The sequence below is a fragment of the Salmo salar genome, unplaced genomic scaffold, assembly GCF_905237065.1.
Source record: "Salmo salar unplaced genomic scaffold, Ssal_v3.1, whole genome shotgun sequence".
NCBI lineage: Eukaryota > Metazoa > Chordata > Actinopteri > Salmoniformes > Salmonidae > Salmo > Salmo salar.
This window is the reverse complement of record NW_025548249.1, coordinates 117,402-140,792: the sequence shown is the minus strand read 5'-3', so window position 1 is coordinate 140,792 and position 23,391 is coordinate 117,402. Positions and strand designations below refer to the sequence as shown.

Below are 23,391 nucleotides of genomic sequence, written 5' to 3'. Positions count from 1 at the left end.
TGGAGACACTGGTCTAACCGAGGGGACAGGGACAGGCTGGAGACACTGGTCTAACCGAGGGGACAGAGACAGGCTGGAGACACTGGTCTAACCGAGGGGACAGAGACAGGCTGGAGACACTGGTCTAACCGAGGGGACAGAGACAGAGACAGGCTGGAGACACTGGTCTAACCGAGGGGACAGAGACAGGCTGGAGACACTGGTCTAACCGAGGGGACAGAGACAGAGACAGGCTGGAGACACTGGTCTAACCGAGGGGACAGAGACAGGCTGGAGACACTGGTCTAACCGAGGGGACAGAGACAGAGACAGGCTGGAGACACTGGTCTAACCGAGGGGACAGAGACAGGCTGGAGACACTGGTCTAACCGAGGGGACAGAGACAGAGACAGGCTGGAGACACTGGTCTAACCGAGGGGACAGAGACAGAGACAGGCTGGAGACACTGGTCTAACCGAGGGGACAGAGACAGGCTGGAGACACTGGTCTAACCGAGGGGACAGAGACAGGCTGGAGACACTGGTCTAACCGAGGGGACAGAGACAGAGACAGGCTGGAGACACTGGTCTAACCGAGGGGACAGGGACAGGCTGGAGACACTGGTCTAACCGAGGGGACAGAGACAGGCTGGAGACACTGGTCTAACCGAGGGGACAGAGACAGGCTGGAGACACTGGTCTAACCGAGGGGACAGAGACATGCTGGAGACACTGGTCTAACCGAGGGGACAGAGACAGGCTGGAGACACTGGTCTAACCGAGGGACAGAGACAGGCTGGAGACACTGGTCTAACCGAGGGGACAGAGACAGGCTGGAGACACTGGTCTAACCGAGGGGACAGGGACAGGCTGGAGACACTGGTCTAACCGAGGGGACAGAGACAGCCTGGAGACACTGGTTGAACCGAGGGGACAGGGACAGGCTGGAGACACTGGTCTAACCGAGGGGACAGAGACAGGCTGGAGACACTGGTCTAACCGAGGGGACAGAGACAGGCTGGAGACACTGGTCTAACCGAGGGGACAGAGACAGGCTGGAGACACTGGTCTAACCGAGGGGACAGAGACAGGCTGGAGACACTGGTCTAACCGAGGGGACAGAGACAGGCTGGAGACACTGGTCTAACCGAGGGGACAGAGACAGGCTGGAGACACTGGTCTAACCGAGGGGACAGAGACAGAGACAGGCTGGAGACACTGGTCTAACCGAGGGGACAGAGACAGAGACAGGCTGGAGACACTGGTCTAACCGAGGGGACAGAGACAGGCTGGAGACACTGGTCTAACCGAGGGGACAGAGACAGAGACAGGCTGGAGACACTGGTCTAACCGAGGGGACAGAGACAGGCTGGAGACACTGGTCTAACCGAGGGGACAGGGACAGAGACAGGCTGGAGACACTGGTCTAACCGAGGGGACAGGGACAGAGACAGGCTGGAGACACTGGTCTAACCGAGGGGACAGAGACAGGCTGGAGACACTGGTCTAACCGAGGGGACAGAGACAGGCTGGAGACACTGGTCTAACCGAGGGGACAGGGACAGGCTGGAGACACTGGTCTAACCGAGGGGACAGAGACAGGCTGGAGACACTGGTCTAACCGAGGGGACAGAGACAGAGACAGGCTGGAGACACTGGTCTAACCGAGGGGACAGGGACAGAGACAGGCTGGAGACACTGGTCTAACCGAGGGGACAGAGACAGAGACAGGCTGGAGACACTGGTCTAACCGAGGGGACAGAGACAGGCTGGAGACACTGGTCTAACCGAGGGGACAGAGACAGAGACAGGCTGGAGACACTGGTCTAACCGAGGGGACAGAGACAGGCTGGAGACACTGGTCTAACCCGAGGGGACAGGGACAGAGACAGGCTGGAGACACTGGTCTAACCGAGGGGACAGGGACAGAGACAGGCTGGAGACACTGGTCTAACCGAGGGGACAGAGACAGGCTGGAGACACTGGTCTAACCGAGGGGACAGAGACAGGCTGGAGACACTGGTCTAACCGAGGGGACAGGGACAGGCTGGAGACACTGGTCTAACCGAGGGGACAGAGACAGGCTGGAGACACTGGTCTAACCGAGGGGACAGAGACAGAGACAGGCTGGAGACACTGGTCTAACCGAGGGACAGGGACAGAGACAGGCTGGAGACACTGGTCTAACCGAGGGGACAGAGACAGAGACAGGCTGGAGACACTGGTCTAACCGAGGGGACAGAGACAGGCTGGAGACACTGGTCTAACCGAGGGGACAGAGACAGGCTGGAGACACTGGTCTAACCGAGGGGACAGAGACAGGCTGGAGACACTGGTCTAACCGAGGGGACAGGGACAGGCTGGAGACACTGGTCTAACCGAGGGGACAGGGACAGGCTGGAGACACTGGTCTAACCGAGGGGACAGGGACAGGCTGGAGACACTGGTCTAACCGAGGGGACAGAGACAGGCTGGAGACACTGGTCTAACCGAGGGGACAGAGACAGGCTGGAGACACTGGTCTAACCGAGGGGACAGAGACAGGCTGGAGACACTGGTCTAACCGAGGGGACAGAGACAGGCTGGAGACACTGGTCTAACCGAGGGGACAGAGACAGAGACAGGCTGGAGACACTGGTCTAACCGAGGGGACAGAGACAGGCTGGAGACACTGGTCTAACCGAGGGGACAGAGACAGAGACAGGCTGGAGACACTGGTCTAACCGAGGGGACAGGGACAGGCTGGAGACACTGGTCTAACCGAGGGGACAGAGACAGGCTGGAGACACTGGTCTAACCGAGGGGACAGGGACAGGCTGGAGACACTGGTCTAACCGAGGGGACAGAGACAGGCTGGAGACACTGGTCTAACCGAGGGGACAGAGACAGGCTGGAGACACTGGTCTAACCGAGGGGACAGGGACAGAGACAGGCTGGAGACACTGGTCTAACCGAGGGGACAGAGACAGGCTGGAGACACTGGTCTAACCGAGGGGACAGAGACAGGCTGGAGACACTGGTCTAACCGAGGGGACAGAGACAGAGACAGGCTGGAGACACTGGTCTAACCGAGGGGACAGAGACAGGCTGGAGACACTGGTCTAACCGAGGGGACAGAGACAGGCTGGAGACACTGGTCTAACCGAGGGGACAGAGACAGGCTGGAGACACTGGTCTAACCGAGGGGACAGAGACAGGCTGGAGACACTGGTCTAACCGAGGGGACAGAGACAGGCTGGAGACACTGGTCTAACCGAGGGGACAGAGACAGGCTGGAGACACTGGTCTAACCGAGGGGACAGAGACAGGCTGGAGACACTGGTCTAACCGAGGGGACAGAGACAGGCTGGAGACACTGGTCTAACCGAGGGGACAGAGACAGGCTGGAGACACTGGTCTAACCGAGGGGACAGAGACAGAGACAGGCTGGAGACACTGGTCTAACCGAGGGGACAGAGACAGACTGGAGACACTGGTCTAACCGAGGGGACAGAGACAGGCTGGAGACACTGGTCTAACCGAGGGGACAGAGACAGGCTGGAGACACTGGTCTAACCGAGGGGACAGAGACAGGCTGGAGACACTGGTCTAACCGAGGGGACAGAGACAGGCTGGAGACACTGGCCTAACCGAGGGGACAGAGACAGGCTGGAGACACTGGTCTAACCGAGGGGACAGGGACAGAGACAGGCTGGAGACACTGGTCTAACCGAGGGGACAGGGACAGGGACAGGCTGGAGACACTGGTCTAACCGAGGGGACAGAGACAGCCTGGAGACACTGGTCTAACCGAGGGGACAGAGACAGGGACAGGCTGGAGACACTGGTCTAACCGAGGGGACAGAGACAGGCTGGAGACACTGGTCTAACCGAGGGGACAGAGACAGGCTGGAGACACTGGTCTAACCGAGGGGACAGAGACAGAGACAGGCTGGAGACACTGGTCTAACCGAGGGGACAGAGACAGAGACAGGCTGGAGACACTGGTCTAACCGAGGGGACAGAGACAGGCTGGAGACACTGGTCTAACCGAGGGGACAGAGACAGAGACAGGCTGGAGACACTGGTCTAACCGAGGGGACAGAGACAGGCTGGAGACACTGGTCTAACCGAGGGGACAGAGACAGAGACACTGGTCTAACCGAGGGGACAGAGACAGGCTGGAGACACTGGTCTAACCGAGGGGACAGAGACAGGCTGGAGACACTGGTCTAACCGAGGGGACAGAGACAGAGACAGGCTGGAGACACTGGTCTAACCGAGGGGACAGAGACAGGCTGGAGACACTGGTCTAACCGAGGGGACAGAGACAGAGACAGGCTGGAGACACTGGTCTAACCGAGGGACAGAGACAGAGACAGGCTGGAGACACTGGTCTAACCGAGGGGACAGAGACAGGCTGGAGACACTGGTCTAACCGAGGGGACAGAGACAGAGACAGGCTGGAGACACTGGTCTAACCGAGGGGACAGAGACAGGCTGGAGACACTGGTCTAACCGAGGGGACAGAGACAGAGACAGGCTGGAGACACTGGTCTAACCGAGGGGACAGAGACAGGCTGGAGACACTGGTCTAACCGAGGGGACAGAGACAGGCTGGAGACACTGGTCTAACCGAGGGGACAGAGACAGGCTGGAGACACTGGTCTAACCGAGGGGACAGGGACAGGCTGGAGACACTGGTCTAACCGAGGGGACAGAGACAGAGACAGGCTGGAGACACTGGTCTAACCGAGGGGACAGGGACAGAGACAGGCTGGAGACACTGGTCTAACCGAGGGGACAGAGACAGGCTGGAGACACTGGTCTAACCGAGGGGACAGAGACAGGCTGGAGACACTGGTCTAACCGAGGGGACAGAGACAGGCTGGAGACACTGGTCTAACCGAGGGGACAGAGACAGAGACAGGCTGGAGACACTGGTCTAACCGAGGGGACAGAGACAGCCTGGAGACACTGGTCCAACCGAGGGGACAGAGACAGAGACAGGCTGGAGACACTGGTCTAACCGAGGGGACAGAGACAGGCTGGAGACACTGGTCTAACCGAGGGGACAGGGACAGAGACAGGCTGGAGACACTGGTCTAACCGAGGGACAGAGACAGAGACAGGCTGGAGACACTGGTCTAACCGAGGGGACAGAGACAGAGACAGGCTGGAGACACTGGTCTAACCGAGGGGACAGAGACAGGCTGGAGACACTGGTCTAACCGAGGGGACAGAGACAGGCTGGAGACACTGGTCTAACCGAGGGGACAGAGACAGGCTGGAGACACTGGTCTAACCGAGGGGACAGAGACAGGCTGGAGACACTGGTCTAACCGAGGGGACAGAGACAGACTGGAGACACTGGTCTAACCGAGGGGACAGAGACAGGCTGGAGACACTGGTCTAACCGAGGGGACAGAGACAGGCTGGAGACACTGGTCTAACCGAGGGGACAGAGACAGGCTGGAGACACTGGTCTAACCGAGGGACAGAGACAGAGACAGGCTGGAGACACTGGTCTAACCGAGGGGACAGAGACAGAGACAGACTGGAGACACTGGTCTAACCGAGGGGACAGAGACAGGCTGGAGACACTGGTCTAACCGAGGAGACAGAGACAGGCTGGAGACACTGGTCTAACCGAGGGACAGAGACAGAGACAGGCTGGAGACACTGGTCTAACCGAGGGGACAGAGACAGGCTGGAGACACTGGTCTAACCGAGGGGACAGAGACAGAGACAGGCTGGAGACACTGGTCTAACCGAGGGGACAGAGACAGGCTGGAGACACTGGTCTAACCGAGGGGACAGAGACAGGCTGGAGACACTGGTCTAACCGAGGGGACAGAGACAGGCTGGAGACACTGGTCTAACCGAGGGACAGGGACAGGCTGGAGACACTGGTCTAACCGAGGGGACAGAGACAGAGACAGGCTGGAGACACTGGTCTAACCGAGGGGACAGGGACAGAGACAGGCTGGAGACACTGGTCTAACCGAGGGGACAGAGACAGGCTGGAGACACTGGTCTAACCGAGGGGACAGAGACAGGCTGGAGACACTGGTCTAACCGAGGGGACAGAGACAGGCTGGAGACACTGGTCTAACCGAGGGGACAGAGACAGAGACAGGCTGGAGACACTGGTCTAACCGAGGGGACAGAGACAGCCTGGAGACACTGGTCTAACCGAGGGGACAGAGACAGGGACAGGCTGGAGACACTGGTCTAACCGAGGGGACAGAGACAGGCTGGAGACACTGGTCTAACCGAGGGGACAGGGACAGAGACAGGCTGGAGACACTGGTCTAACCGAGGGACAGGGACAGAGACAGGCTGGAGACACTGGTCTAACCGAGGGGACAGAGACAGAGACAGGCTGGAGACACTGGTCTAACCGAGGGGACAGAGACAGGCTGGAGACACTGGTCTAACCGAGGGGACAGAGACAGGCTGGAGACACTGGTCTAACCGAGGGGACAGAGACAGGCTGGAGACACTGGTCTAACCGAGGGGACAGAGACAGGCTGGAGACACTGGTCTAACCGAGGGGACAGAGACAGGCTGGAGACACTGGTCTAACCGAGGGGACAGAGACAGGCTGGAGACACTGGTCTAACCGAGGAGACAGAGACAGAGACAGGCTGGAGACACTGGTCTAACCGAGGGGACAGAGACAGAGACAGGCTGGAGACACTGGTCTAACCGAGGGGACAGAGACAGGCTGGAGACACTGGTCTAACCGAGGGGACAGAGACAGAGACAGGCTGGAGACACTGGTCTAACCGAGGGGACAGAGACAGGCTGGAGACACTGGTCTAACCGAGGGGACAGAGACAGAGACACTGGTCTAACCGAGGGGACAGAGACAGGCTGGAGACACTGGTCTAACCGAGGGGACAGAGACAGAGACACTGGTCTAACCGAGGGGACAGAGACAGAGACACTGGTCTAACCGAGGGGACAGAGACAGAGACAGGCTGGAGACACTGGTCTAACCGAGGGGACAGAGACAGAGACAGGCTGGAGACACTGGTCTAACCGAGGGGACAGAGACAGACTGGAGACACTGGTCTAACCGAGGGGACAGAGACAGGCTGGAGACACTGGTCTAACCGAGGGGACAGAGACAGGCTGGAGACACTGGTCTAACCGAGGGGACAGAGACAGAGACAGGCTGGAGACACTGGTCTAACCGAGGGGACAGAGACAGGCTGGAGACACTGGTCTAACCGAGGGGACAGAGACAGGCTGGAGACACTGGTCTAACCGAGGGGACAGAGACAGGCTGGAGACACTGGTCTAACCGAGGGGACAGAGACAGAGACAGGCTGGAGACACTGGTCTAACCGAGGGGACAGAGACAGGCTGGAGACACTGGTCTAACCGAGGGGACAGAGACAGGCTGGAGACACTGGTCTAACCGAGGGGACAGAGACAGAGACAGGCTGGAGACACTGGTCTAACCGAGGGGACAGAGACAGGCTGGAGACACTGGTCTAACCGAGGGGACAGAGACAGAGACAGGCTGGAGACACTGGTCTAACCGAGGGGACAGAGACAGGCTGGAGACACTGGTCTAACCGAGGGGACAGAGACAGGCTGGAGACACTGGTCTAACCGAGGGGACAGAGACAGAGACAGGCTGGAGACACTGGTCTAACCGAGGGGACAGAGACAGGCTGGAGACACTGGTCTAACCGAGGGGACAGAGACAGGCTGGAGACACTGGTCTAACCGAGGGGACAGAGACAGGCTGGAGACACTGGTCTAACCGAGGGGACAGAGACAGGCTGGAGACACTGGTCTAACCGAGGGGACAGAGACAGGCTGGAGACACTGGTCTAACCGAGGGGACAGAGACAGGCTGGAGACACTGGTCTAACCGAGGGGACAGAGACAGAGACAGGCTGGAGACACTGGTCTAACCGAGGGGACAGAGAGAGAGACAGGCTGGAGACACTGGTCTAACCGAGGGGACAGAGACAGGCTGGAGACACTGGTCTAACCGAGGGGACAGAGACAGAGACAGGCTGGAGACACTGGTCTAACCGAGGGGACAAAGACAGGCTGGAGACACTGGTCTAACCGAGGGACAGAGACAGAGACAGGCTGGAGACACTGGTCTAACCGAGGGGACAGAGACAGGCTGGAGACACTGGTCTAACCGAGGGGACAGAGACAGGCTGGAGACACTGGTCTAACCGAGGGGACAGAGACAGGCTGGAGACACTGGTCTAACCGAGGGGACAGAGACAGGCTGGAGACACTGGTCTAACCGAGGGGACAGAGACAGAGACAGGCTGGAGACACTGGTCTAACCGAGGGAGACAGAGACAGGCTGGAGACACTGGTCTAACCGAGGGGACAGGGACAGAGACAGGCTGGAGACACTGGTCTAACCGAGGGGACAGAGACAGGCTGGAGACACTGGTCTAACCGAGGGGACAGAGACAGGCTGGAGACACTGGTCTAACCGAGGGACAGAGACAGAGACAGGCTGGAGACACTGGTCTAACCGAGGGGACAGAGACAGGCTGGAGACACTGGTCTAACCGAGGGGACAGAGACAGAGACAGGCTGGAGACACTGGTCTAACCGAGGGGACAGAGACAGGCTGGAGACACTGGTCTAACCGAGGGGACAGAGACAGGCTGGAGACACTGGTCTAACCGAGGGGACAGAGACAGGCTGGAGACACTGGTCTAACCGAGGGGACAGAGACAGAGACAGGCTGGAGACACTGGTCTAACCGAGGGGACAGAGACAGAGACAGGCTGGAGACACTGGTCTAACCGAGGGGACAGAGACAGGCTGGAGACACTGGTCTAACCGAGGGGACAGAGACAGAGACAGGCTGGAGACACTGGTCTAACCGAGGGGACAGAGACAGGCTGGAGACACTGGTCTAACCGAGGGGACAGAGACAGGCTGGAGACACTGGTCTAACCGAGGGGACAGAGACAGGCTGGAGACACTGGTCTAACCGAGGGGACAGAGACAGGCTGGAGACACTGGTCTAACCGAGGGGACAGAGACAGGCTGGAGACACTGGTCTAACCGAGGGGACAGAGACAGGCTGGAGACACTGGTCTAACCGAGGGGACAGAGACAGAGACAGGCTGGAGACACTGGTCTAACCGAGGGACAGAGACAGAGAACAGGCTGGAGACACTGGTCTAACCGAGGGGACAGAGACAGGCTGGAGACACTGGTCTAACCGAGGGGACAGAGACAGAGACAGGCTGGAGACACTGGTCTAACCGAGGGGACAAAGACAGGCTGGAGACACTGGTCTAACCGAGGGGACAGAGACAGAGACAGGCTGGAGACACTGGTCTAACCGAGGGGACAGAGACAGGCTGGAGACACTGGTCTAACCGAGGGGACAGAGACAGGCTGGAGACACTGGTCTAACCGAGGGGACAGAGACAGGCTGGAGACACTGGTCTAACCGAGGGGACAGAGACAGGCTGGAGACACTGGTCTAACCGAGGGGACAGAGACAGGCTGGAGACACTGGTCTAACCGAGGGGACAGAGACAGGCTGGAGACACTGGTCTAACCGAGGGACAGAGACAGAGACAGGCTGGAGACACTGGTCTAACCGAGGGGACAGGGACAGAGACAGGCTGGAGACACTGGTCTAACCGAGGGGACAGAGACAGGCTGGAGACACTGGTCTAACCGAGGGGACAGAGACAGGCTGGAGACACTGGTCTAACCGAGGGGACAGAGACAGAGACAGGCTGAAGACACTGGTCTAACCGAGGGGACAGAGACAGGCTGGAGACACTGGTCTAACCGAGGGACAGAGACAGAGACAGGCTGGAGACACTGGTCTAACCGAGGGGACAGAGACAGGCTGGAGACACTGGTCTAACCCGAGGGACAGAGACAGAGACAGGCTGGAGACACTGGTCTAACCGAGGGGACAGAGACAGGCTGGAGACACTGGTCTAACCGAGGGGACAGAGACAGAGACAGGCTGGAGACACTGGTCTAACCCGAGGGGACAGAGACAGGCTGGAGACACTGGTCTAACCGAGGGGACAGAGACAGGCTGGAGACACTGGTCTAACCGAGGGGACAGAGACAGGCTGGAGACACTGGTCTAACCGAGGGGACAGAGACAGAGACAGACTGGAGACACTGGTCTAACCGAGGGGACAGAGACAGGCTGGAGACACTGGTCTAACCGAGGGGACAGGGACAGGCTGGAGACACTGGTCTAACCGAGGGACAGAGACAGAGACAGGCTGGAGACACTGGTCTAACCGAGGGACAGAGACAGAGACAGGCTGGAGACACTGGTCTAACCGAGGGGACAGAGACAGGCTGGAGACACTGGTCTAACCGAGGGGACAGAGACAGGCTGGAGACACTGGTCTAACCGAGGGGACAGAGACAGGCTGGAGACACTGGTCTAACCGAGGGGACAGAGACAGGCTGGAGACACTGGTCTAACCGAGGGGACAGAGACAGGCTGGAGACACTGGTCTAACCGAGGGACAGAGACAGAGACAGGCTGGAGACACTGGTCTAACCGAGGGGACAGAGACAGAGACAGGCTGGAGACACTGGTCTAACCGAGGGGACAGGGACAGGCTGGAGACACTGGTCTAACCGAGGGGACAGAGACAGAGACAGGCTGGAGACACTGGTCTAACCGAGGGGACAGGGACAGAGACAGGCTGGAGACACTGGTCTAACCGAGGGGACAGAGACAGGCTGGAGACACTGGTCTAACCGAGGGGACAGAGACAGGCTGGAGACACTGGTCTAACCGAGGGGACAGAGAGAGGCTGGAGACACTGGTCTAACCGAGGGGACAGAGACAGAGACAGGCTGGAGACACTGGTCTAACGGAGGGGACAGAGACAGGCTGGAGACACTGGTCTAACCGAGGGGACAGAGACAGGCTGGAGACACTGGTCTAACCGAGGGGACAGAGACAGGCTGGAGACACTGGTCTAACCGAGGGGACAGAGACAGGCTGGAGACACTGGTCTAACCGAGGGGACAGAGACAGGCTGGAGACACTGGTCTAACCGAGGGGACAGAGACAGGCTGGAGACACTGGTCTAACCGAGGGGACAGAGACAGGCTGGAGACACTGGTCTAACCGAGGGGACAGAGACAGAGACAGGCTGGAGACACTGGTCTAACCGAGGGGACAGAGACAGGCTGGAGACACTGGTCTAACCGAGGGGACAGAGACAGAGACAGGCTGGAGACACTGGTCTAACCGAGGGGACAGAGACAGGCTGGAGACACTGGTCTAACCGAGGGGACAGAGACAGGCTGGAGACACTGGTCTAACCGAGGGGACAGAGACAGAGACAGGCTGGAGACACTGGTCTAACCGAGGGGACAGAGACAGGCTGGAGACACTGGTCTAACCGAGGGGACAGAGACAGAGACAGGCTGGAGACACTGGTCTAACCGAGGGACAGAGACAGAGACAGGCTGGAGACACTGGTCTAACCGAGGGGACAGAGACAGAGACAGGCTGGAGACACTGGTCTAACCGAGGGGACAGAGACAGGCTGGAGACACTGGTCTAACCGAGGGGACAGGGACAGGCTGGAGACACTGGTCTAACCGAGGGGACAGGGACAGGCTGGAGACACTGGTCTAACCGAGGGGACAGGGACAGGCTGGAGACACTGGTCTAACCGAGGGGACAGAGACAGAGACAGGCTGGAGACACTGGTCTAACCGAGGGGACAGAGACAGAGACAGGCTGGAGACACTGGTCTAACCGAGGGACAGAGACAGGCTGGAGACACTGGTCTAACCGAGGGGACAGAGACAGGCTGGAGACACTGGTCTAACCGAGGGGACAGAGACAGGCTGGAGACACTGGTCTAACCGAGGGGACAGAGACAGAGACAGGCTGGAGACACTGGTCTAACCGAGGGGACAGGGACAGGCTGGAGACACTGGTCTAACCGAGGGACAGAGACAGGCTGGAGACACTGGTCTAACCGAGGGGACAGAGACAGGCTGGAGACACTGGTCTAACCGAGGGGACAGAGACAGGCTGGAGACACTGGTCTAACCGAGGGACAGAGACAGAGACAGGCTGGAGACACTGGTCTAACCGAGGGACAGAGACAGAGACAGGCTGGAGACACTGGTCTAACCGAGGGGACAGAGACAGGCTGGAGACACTGGTCTAACCGAGGGGACAGAGACAGGCTGGAGACACTGGTCTAACCGAGGGGACAGAGACAGGCTGGAGACACTGGTCTAACCGAGGGGACAGAGACAGAGACAGGCTGGAGACACTGGTCTAACCGAGGGACAGAGACAGAGACAGGCTGGAGACACTGGTCTAACCGAGGGGACAGAGACAGGCTGGAGACACTGGTCTAACCGAGGGGACAGAGACAGAGACAGGCTGGAGACACTGGTCTAACCGAGGGGACAGAGACAGGCTGGAGACACTGGTCTAACCGAGGGGACAGGGACAGAGACAGGCTGGAGACACTGGTCTAACCGAGGGGACAGGGACAGAGACAGGCTGGAGACACTGGTCTAACCGAGGGACAGAGACAGGCTGGAGACACTGGTCTAACCGAGGGGACAGAGACAGGCTGGAGACACTGGTCTAACCGAGGGGACAGGGACAGGCTGGAGACACTGGTCTAACCGAGGGGACAGAGACAGGCTGGAGACACTGGTCTAACCGAGGGGACAGAGACAGAGACAGGCTGGAGACACTGGTCTAACCGAGGGGACAGGGACAGAGACAGGCTGGAGACACTGGTCTAACCGAGGGGACAGAGACAGGCTGGAGACACTGGTCTAACCGAGGGGACAGAGACAGGCTGGAGACACTGGTCTAACCGAGGGGACAGAGACAGAGACAGGCTGGAGACACTGGTCTAACCGAGGGGACAGAGACAGGCTGGAGACACTGGTCTAACCGAGGGACAGGGACAGAGACAGGCTGGAGACACTGGTCTAACCGAGGGACAGGGACAGAGACAGGCTGGAGACACTGGTCTAACCGAGGGGACAGAGACAGGCTGGAGACACTGGTCTAACCGAGGGGACAGAGACAGGCTGGAGACACTGGTCTAACCGAGGGGACAGGGACAGGCTGGAGACACTGGTCTAACCGAGGGGACAGAGACAGAGACAGGCTGGAGACACTGGTCTAACCGAGGGACAGGGACAGAGACAGGCTGGAGACACTGGTCTAACCGAGGGGACAGAGACAGAGACAGGCTGGAGACACTGGTCTAACCGAGGGGACAGAGACAGAGACAGGCTGGAGACACTGGTCTAACCGAGGGGACAGAGACAGGCTGGAGACACTGGTCTAACCGAGGGGACAGAGACAGGCTGGAGACACTGGTCTAACCGAGGGGACAGAGACAGGCTGGAGACACTGGTCTAACCGAGGGCAGAGACAGGCTGGAGACACTGGTCTAACCGAGGGGACAGAGACAGGCTGGAGACACTGGTCTAACCGAGGGGACAGAGACAGGCTGGAGACACTGGTCTAACCGAGGGGACAGAGACAGGCTGGAGACACTGGTCTAACCGAGGGGACAGAGACAGGCTGGAGACACTGGTCTAACCGAGGGGACAGAGACAGGCTGGAGACACTGGTCTAACCGAGGGGACAGAGACAGGCTGGAGACACTGGTCTAACCGAGGGGACAGAGACAGAGACAGGCTGGAGACACTGGTCTAACCGAGGGGACAGAGACAGAGACAGGCTGGAGACACTGGTCTAACCGAGGGGACAGGGACAGGCTGGAGACACTGGTCTAACCGAGGGGACAGGGACAGGCTGGAGACACTGGTCTAACCGAGGGGACAGAGACAGGCTGGAGACACTGGTCTAACCGAGGGGACAGGGACAGGCTGGAGACACTGGTCTAACCGAGGGGACAGAGACAGGCTGGAGACACTGGTCTAACCGAGGGGACAGAGACAGGCTGGAGACACTGGTCTAACCGAGGGGACAGAGACAGGCTGGAGACACTGGTCTAACCGAGGGGACAGAGACAGGCTGGAGACACTGGTCTAACCGAGGGGACAGAGACAGGCTGGAGACACTGGTCTAACCGAGGGACAGAGACAGGCTGGAGACACTGGTCTAACCGAGGGGACAGAGACAGGCTGGAGACACTGGTCTAACCGAGGGGACAGAGACAGGCTGGAGACACTGGTCTAACCGAGGGGACAGAGACAGGCTGGAGACACTGGTCTAACCGAGGGACAGAGACAGGCTGGAGACACTGGTCTAACCGAGGGGACAGAGACAGGCTGGAGACACTGGTCTAACCGAGGGGACAGAGACAGGCTGGAGACACTGGTCTAACCGAGGGGACAGAGACAGGCTGGAGACACTGGTCTAACCGAGGGGACAGAGACAGAGACAGGCTGGAGACACTGGTCTAACCGAGGGGACAGAGACAGACTGGAGACACTGGTCTAACCGAGGGGACAGAGACAGGCTGGAGACACTGGTCTAACCGAGGGGACAGAGACAGGCTGGAGACACTGGTCTAACCGAGGGGACAGAGACAGGCTGGAGACACTGGTCTAACCGAGGGGACAGAGACAGGCTGGAGACACTGGTCTAACCGAGGGGACAGAGACAGGCTGGAGACACTGGTCTAACCGAGGGGACAGGGACAGAGACAGGCTGGAGACACTGGTCTAACCGAGGGGACAGGGACAGGGACAGGCTGGAGACACTGGTCTAACCGAGGGGACAGAGACAGCCTGGAGACACTGGTCTAACCGAGGGGACAGAGACAGGGACAGGCTGGAGACACTGGTCTAACCGAGGGGACAGAGACAGGCTGGAGACACTGGTCTAACCGAGGGGACAGAGACAGGCTGGAGACACTGGTCTAACCGAGGGGACAGAGACAGAGACAGGCTGGAGACACTGGTCTAACCGAGGGACAGAGACAGAGACAGGCTGGAGACACTGGTCTAACCGAGGGGACAGAGACAGGCTGGAGACACTGGTCTAACCGAGGGGACAGAGACAGAGACAGGCTGGAGACACTGGTCTAACCGAGGGGACAGAGACAGAGACAGGCTGGAGACACTGGTCTAACCGAGGGGACAGAGACAGAGACACTGGTCTAACCGAGGGGACAGAGACAGGCTGGAGACACTGGTCTAACCGAGGGGACAGAGACAGGCTGGAGACACTGGTCTAACCGAGGGGACAGAGACAGAGACAGGCTGGAGACACTGGTCTAACCGAGGGGACAGAGACAGGCTGGAGACACTGGTCTAACCGAGGGGACAGAGACAGAGACAGGCTGGAGACACTGGTCTAACCGAGGGGACAGAGACAGAGACAGACTGGAGACACTGGTCTAACCGAGGGGACAGAGACAGGCTGGAGACACTGGTCTAACCGAGGAGACAGAGACAGGCTGGAGACACTGGTCTAACCGAGGGGACAGAGACAGAGACAGGCTGGAGACACTGGTCTAACCGAGGGGACAGAGACAGGCTGGAGACACTGGTCTAACCGAGGGGACAGAGACAGAGACAGGCTGGAGACACTGGTCTAACCGAGGGGACAGAGACAGGCTGGAGACACTGGTCTAACCGAGGGGACAGAGACAGAGACAGGCTGGAGACACTGGTCTAACCGAGGGGACAGAGACAGGCTGGAGACACTGGTCTAACCGAGGGGACAGAGACAGGCTGGAGACACTGGTCTAACCGAGGGGACAGAGACAGGCTGGAGACACTGGTCTAACCGAGGGGACAGGGACAGGCTGGAGACACTGGTCTAACCGAGGGGACAGAGACAGGCTGGAGACACTGGTCTAACCGAGGGGACAGAGACAGGCTGGAGACACTGGTCTAACCGAGGGACAGAGACAGGCTGGAGACACTGGTCTAACCGAGGGGACAGAGACAGGCTGGAGACACTGGTCTAACCGAGGGGACAGAGACAGAGACAGGCTGGAGACACTGGTCTAACCGAGGGGACAGAGACAGGCTGGAGACACTGGTCTAACCGAGGGGACAGAGACAGAGACAGGCTGGAGACACTGGTCTAACCGAGGGGACAGGGACAGAGACAGGCTGGAGACACTGGTCTAACCGAGGGGACAGAGACAGGCTGGAGACACTGGTCTAACCGAGGGGACAGAGACAGGCTGGAGACACTGGTCTAACCGAGGGGACAGAGACAGAGACAGGCTGGAGACACTGGTCTAACCGAGGGGACAGAGACAGGCTGGAGACACTGGTCTAACCGAGGGGACAGAGACAGAGACAGGCTGGAGACACTGGTCTAACCGAGGGGACAGAGACAGGCTGGAGACACTGGTCTAACCGAGGGGACAGAGACAGGCTGGAGACACTGGTCTAACCGAGGGGACAGAGACAGAGACAGGCTGGAGACACTGGTCTAACCGAGGGGACAGAGACAGGCTGGAGACACTGGTCTAACCGAGGGGACAGAGACAGAGACAGGCTGGAGACACTGGTCTAACCGAGGGGACAGAGACAGGCTGGAGACACTGGTCTAACCGAGGGGACAGAGACAGGCTGGAGACACTGGTCTAACCGAGGGGACAGAGACAGGCTGGAGACACTGGTCTAACCCGAGGGGACAGAGACAGAGACAGGCTGGAGACACTGGTCTAACCGAGGGGACAGAGACAGGCTGGAGACACTGGTCTAACCGAGGGACAGGGACAGGCTGGAGACACTGGTCTAACCGAGGGGACAGAGACAGAGACAGGTTGGAGACACTGGTCTAACCGAGGGGACAGAGACAGAGACAGGCTGGAGACACTGGTCTAACCGAGGGGACAGAGACAGGCTGGAGACACTGGTCTAACCCGAGGGGACAGAGACAGGCTGGAGACACTGGTCTAACCGAGGGGACAGAGACAGGCTGGAGACACTGGTCTAACCGAGGGGACAGAGACAGGCTGGAGACACTGGTCTAACCGAGGGGACAGAGACAGGCTGGAGACACTGGTCTAACCGAGGGGACAGAGACAGAGACAGGCTGGAGACACTGGTCTAACCGAGGGGACAGAGACAGAGACAGGCTGGAGACACTGGTCTAACCGAGGGGACAGAGACAGGCTGGAGACACTGGTCTAACCGAGGGGACAGAGACAGAGACAGGCTGGAGACACTGGTCTAACCGAGGGGACAGAAAGACAGGCTGGAGACACTGGTCTAACCGAGGGGACAGAGACAGGCTGGAGACACTGGTCTAACCGAGGGGACAGAGACAGGCTGGAGACACTGGTCTAACCGAGGGGACAGAGACAGGCTGGAGACACTGGTCTAACCGGGGGGACAGGACAGAGACAGGCTGGAGACACTGGTCTAACCGAGGGACAGAGACAGGCTGGAGACACTGGTCTAACCGAGGGGACAGAGACAGGCTGGAGACACTGGTCTAACCGAGGGGACAGAGACAGGCTGGAGACACTGGTCTAACCGAGGGGACAGAGACAGGCTGGAGACACTGGTCTAACCGAGGGGACAGAGACAGGCTGGAGACACTGGTCTAACCGAGGGGACAGAGACAGGCTGGAGACACTGGTCTAACCGAGGGGACAGAGACAGGCTGGAGACACTGGTCTAACCGAGGGGACAGAGACAGAGACAGGCTGGAGACACTGGTCTAACCGAGGGGACAGAGACAGGCTGGAGACACTGGTCTAACCGAGGGACAGAGACAGAGACAGGCTGGAGACACTGGTCTAACCGAGGGGACAGAGACAGGCTGGAGACACTGGTCTAACCGAGGGGACAGAGACAGGCTGGAGACACTGGTCTAACCGAGGGACAGAGACAGAGACAGGCTGGAGACACTGGTCTAACCGAGGGGACAGAGACAGGCTGGAGACACTGGTCTAACCGAGGGACAGAGACAGAGACAGGCTGGAGACACTGGTCTAACCGAGGGGACAGAGACAGAGACAGGCTGGAGACACTGGTCTAACCGAGGGGACAGAGACAGGCTGGAGACACTGGTCTAACCGAGGGGACAGGGACAGGCTGGAGACACTGGTCTAACCGAGGGGACAGGGACAGGCTGGAGACACTGGTCCTAACCGAGGGGGACAGGCTGACAGGCTGGAGCACTGGTCTAACCGAGGGGACAGAGACAGAGACAGGCTGGAGACACTGGTCTAACCGAGGGGACAGAGACAGAGACAGGCTGGAGACACTGGTCTAACCGAGGGGACAGAGACAGGCTGGAGACACTGGTCTAACCGAGGGGACAGAGACAGGCTGGAGACACTGGTCTAACCGAGGGGACAGAGACAGGCTGGAGACACTGGTCTAACCGAGGGGACAGAGACAGAGACAGGCTGGAGACACTGGTCTAACCGAGGGGACAGGGACAGGCTGGAGACACTGGTCTAACCGAGGGGACAGAGACAGGCTGGAGACACTGGTCTAACCGAGGGGACAGAGACAGGCTGGAGACACTGGTCTAACCGAGGGGACAGAGACAGGCTGGAGACACTGGTCTAACCGAGGGGACAGAGACAGAGACAGGCTGGAGACACTGGTCTAACCGAGGGGACAGAGACAGAGACAGGCTGGAGACACTGGTCTAACCGAGGGGACAGAGACAGGCTGGAGACACTGGTCTAACCGAGGGGACAGAGACAGGCTGGAGACACTGGTCTAACCGAGGGGACAGAGACAGGCTGGAGACACTGGTCTAACCGAGGGACAGAGACAGAGACAGGCTGGAGACACTGGTCTAACCGAGGGGACAGAGACAGAGACAGGCTGGAGACACTGGTCTAACCGAGGGGACAGAGACAGGCTGGAGACACTGGTCTAACCGAGGGGACAGAGACAGAGACAGGCTGGAGACACTGGTCTAACCGAGGGGACAGAGACAGGCTGGAGACACTGGTCTAACCGAGGGGACAGAGACAGAGACAGGCTGGAGACACTGGTCTAACCGAGGGGACAGAGACAGGCTGGAGACACTGGTCTAACCGAGGGACAGGGACAGAGACAGGCTGGAGACACTGGTCTAACCGAGGGGACAGGGACAGAGACAGGCTGGAGACACTGGTCTAACCGAGGGGACAGAGACAGGCTGGAGACACTGGTCTAACCGAGGGGACAGAGACAGGCTGGAGACACTGGTCTAACCGAGGGACAGGGACAGGCTGGAGACACTGGTCTAACCGAGGGGACAGAGACAGGCTGGAGACACTGGTCTAACCGAGGGGACAGAGACAGAGACAGGCTGGAGACACTGGTCTAACCGAGGGACAGGGACAGAGACAGGCTGGAGACACTGGTCTAACCGAGGGGACAGAGACAGGCTGGAGACACTGGTCTAACCGAGGGGACAGAGACAGGCTGGAGACACTGGTCTAACCGAGGGGACAGAGACAGAGACAGGCTGGAGACACTGGTCTAACCGAGGGGACAGAGACAGGCTGGAGACACTGGTCTAACCGAGGGGACAGGGACAGAGACAGGCTGGAGACACTGGTCTAACCGAGGGGACAGGGACAGAGACAGGCTGGAGACACTGGTCTAACCGAGGGGACAGAGACAGGCTGGAGACACTGGTCTAACCGAGGGGACAGAGACAGGCTGGAGACACTGGTCTAACCGAGGGGACAGGGACAGGCTGGAGACACTGGTCTAACCGAGGGGACAGAGACAGAGACAGGCTGGAGACACTGGTCTAACCGAGGGACAGGGACAGAGACAGGCTGGAGACACTGGTCTAACCGAGGGGACAGAGACAGAGACAGGCTGGAGACACTGGTCTAACCGAGGGACAGAGACAGAGACAGGCTGGAGACACTGGTCTAACCGAGGGGACAGAGACAGGCTGGAGACACTGGTCTAACCGAGGGGACAGACAGGCTGGAGACACTGGTCTAACCGAGGGGACAGGGACAGGCTGGAGACACTGGTCTAACCGAGGGGACAGGGACAGGCTGGAGACACTGGTCTAACCGAGGGGACAGAGACAGGCTGGAGACACTGGTCTAACCGAGGGGACAGAGACAGGCTGGAGACACTGGTCTAACCGAGGGGACAGAGACAGGCTGGAGACACTGGTCTAACCGAGGGGACAGAGACAGGCTGGAGACACTGGTCTAACCGAGGGGACAGAGACAGGCTGGAGACACTGGTCTAACCGAGGGACAGAGACAGGCTGGAGACACTGGTCTAACCGAGGGGACAGAGACAGGCTGGAGACACTGGTCTAACCGAGGGGACAGAGACAGAGACAGGCTGGAGACACTGGTCTAACCGAGGGGACAGGGACAGGCTGGAGACACTGGTCTAACCGAGGGGACAGGGACAGGCTGGAGACACTGGTCTAACCGAGGGGACAGAGACAGGCTGGAGACACTGGTCTAACCGAGGGGACAGGGACAGGCTGGAGACACTGGTCTAACCGAGGGGACAGAGACAGGCTGGAGACACTGGTCTAACCGAGGGACAGAGACAGGCTGGAGACACTGGTCTAACCGAGGGGACAGAGACAGGCTGGAGACACTGGTCTAACCGAGGGGACAGAGACAGGCTGGAGACACTGGTCTAACCGAGGGGACAGAGACAGGCTGGAGACACTGGTCTAACCGAGGGGACAGAGACAGGCTGGAGACACTGGTCTAACCGAGGGGACAGAGACAGGCTGGAGACACTGGTCTAACCGAGGGGACAGAGACAGGCTGGAGACACTGGTCTAACCGAGGGGACAGAGACAGGCTGGAGACACTGGTCTAACCGAGGGGACAGAGACAGGCTGGAGACACTGGTCTAACCGAGGGGACAGAGACAGGCTGGAGACACTGGTCTAACCGAGGGGACAGAGACAGGCTGGAGACACTGGTCTAACCGAGGGGACAGAGACAGGCTGGAGACACTGGTCTAACCGAGGGGACAGAGACAGAGACAGGCTGGAGACACTGGTCTAACCGAGGGGACAGAGACAGACTGGAGACACTGGTCTAACCGAGGGGACAGAGACAGGCTGGAGACACTGGTCTAACCGAGGGGACAGAGACAGGCTGGAGACACTGGTCTAACCGAGGGGACAGAGACAGGCTGGAGACACTGGTCTAACCCGAGGGGACAGAGACAGGCTGGAGACACTGGTCTAACCGAGGGGACAGAGACAGGCTGGAGACACTGGTCTAACCGAGGGACAGGGACAGAGACAGGCTGGAGACACTGGTCTAACCGAGGGGACAGGGACAGAGACAGGCTGGAGACACTGGTCTAACCGAGGGGACAGAGACAGCCTGGAGACACTGGTCTAACCGAGGGGACAGAGACAGGGACAGGCTGGAGACACTGGTCTAACCGAGGGGACAGAGACAGGCTGGAGACACTGGTCTAACCGAGGGGACAGAGACAGGCTGGAGACACTGGTCTAACCGAGGGGACAGAGACAGAGACAGGCTGGAGACACTGGTCTAACCGAGGGGACAGAGACAGAGACAGGCTGGAGACACTGGTCTAACCGAGGGGACAGAGACAGGCTGGAGACACTGGTCTAACCGAGGGGACAGAGACAGAGACAGGCTGGAGACACTGGTCTAACCGAGGGGACAGAGACAGAGACAGGCTGGAGACACTGGTCTAACCGAGGGGACAGAGACAGAGACACTGGTCTAACCGAGGGGACAGAGACAGGCTGGAGACACTGGTCTAACCGAGGGGACAGAGACAGGCTGGAGACACTGGTCTAACCCGAGGGGACAGAGACAGAGACAGGCTGGAGACACTGGTCTAACCGAGGGGACAGAGACAGGCTGGAGACACTGGTCTAACCGAGGGGACAGAGACAGAGAGCTGGAGACACTGGTCTAACCGAGGGGACAGAGACAGAGACAGGCTGGAGACACTGGTCTAACCGAGGGGACAGAGACAGGCTGGAGACACTGGTCTAACCGAGGAGACAGAGACAGGCTGGAGACACTGGTCTAACCGAGGGGACAGAGACAGAGACAGGCTGGAGACACTGGTCTAACCGAGGGGACAGAGACAGGCTGGAGACACTGGTCTAACCGAGGGACAGAGACAGAGACAGGCTGGAGACACTGGTCTAACCGAGGGGACAGAGACAGGCTGGAGACACTGGTCTAACCGGGGGACAGAGACAGAGACAGGCTGGAGACACTGGTCTAACCGAGGGGACAGAGACAGGCTGGAGACACTGGTCTAACCGAGGGGACAGAGACAGGCTGGAGACACTGGTCTAACCGAGGGGACAGAGACAGGCTGGAGACACTGGTCTAACCCGAGGGGACAGAGACAGGCTGGAGACACTGGTCTAACCGAGGGGACAGAGACAGGCTGGAGACACTGGTCTAACCGAGGGGACAGAGACAGGCTGGAGACACTGGTCTAACCGAGGGGACAGAGACAGGCTGGAGACACTGGTCTAACCGAGGGGACAGAGACAGGCTGGAGACACTGGTCTAACCGAGGGGACAGAGACAGAGACAGGCTGGAGACACTGGTCTAACCGAGGGGACAGAGACAGGCTGGAGACACTGGTCTAACCGAGGGACAGAGACAGAGACAGGCTGGAGACACTGGTCTAACCGAGGGGACAGGGACAGAGACAGGCTGGAGACACTGGTCTAACCGAGGGGACAGAGACAGGCTGGAGACACTGGTCTAACCGAGGGGACAGAGACAGGCTGGAGACACTGGTCTAACCGAGGGGACAGAGACAGAGACAGGCTGGAGACACTGGTCTAACCGAGGGGACAGAGACAGGCTGGAGACACTGGTCTAACCGGGGGACAGAGACAGAGACAGGCTGGAGACACTGGTCTAACCGAGGGGACAGAGACAGGCTGGAGACACTGGTCTAACCGAGGGGACAGAGACAGGCTGGAGACACTGGTCTAACCGAGGGACAGAGACAGAGACAGGCTGGAGACACTGGTCTAACCGAGGGGACAGAGACAGGCTGGAGACACTGGTCTAACCGAGGGGACAGAGACAGAGACAGGCTGGAGACACTGGTCTAACCGAGGGGACAGAGACAGGCTGGAGACACTGGTCTAACCGAGGGGACAGAGACAGGCTGGAGACACTGGTCTAACCGAGGGGACAGAGACAGGCTGGAGACACTGGTCTAACCGAGGGGACAGAGACAGAGACAGACTGGAGACACTGGTCTAACCGAGGGGACAGAGACAGGCTGGAGACACTGGTCTAACCGAGGGGACAGGGACAGGCTGGAGACACTGGTCTAACCGAGGGGACAGGACAGAGACAGGTTGGAGACACTGGTCTAACCGAGGGGACAGGACAGAGACAGGCTGGAGACACTGGTCTAACCGAGGGGACAGGGACAGAGACAGGCTGGAGACACTGGTCTAACCGAGGGGACAGAGACAGGCTGGAGACACTGGTCTAACCGAGGGGACAGAGACAG

At 59.2% G+C, this 23,391-nt stretch overlaps 1 protein-coding gene across 1 annotated transcript in view; it reads right to left on the bottom strand.

Annotated features, from left to right (window-relative positions):
- wipi2 (WD repeat domain, phosphoinositide interacting 2) overlaps window positions 1-23,391 on the bottom strand; it is a 70,663-nt gene that overhangs the window by 33,065 nt on the left and 14,207 nt on the right. The gene's annotated exons all lie outside the window — the stretch shown is intronic.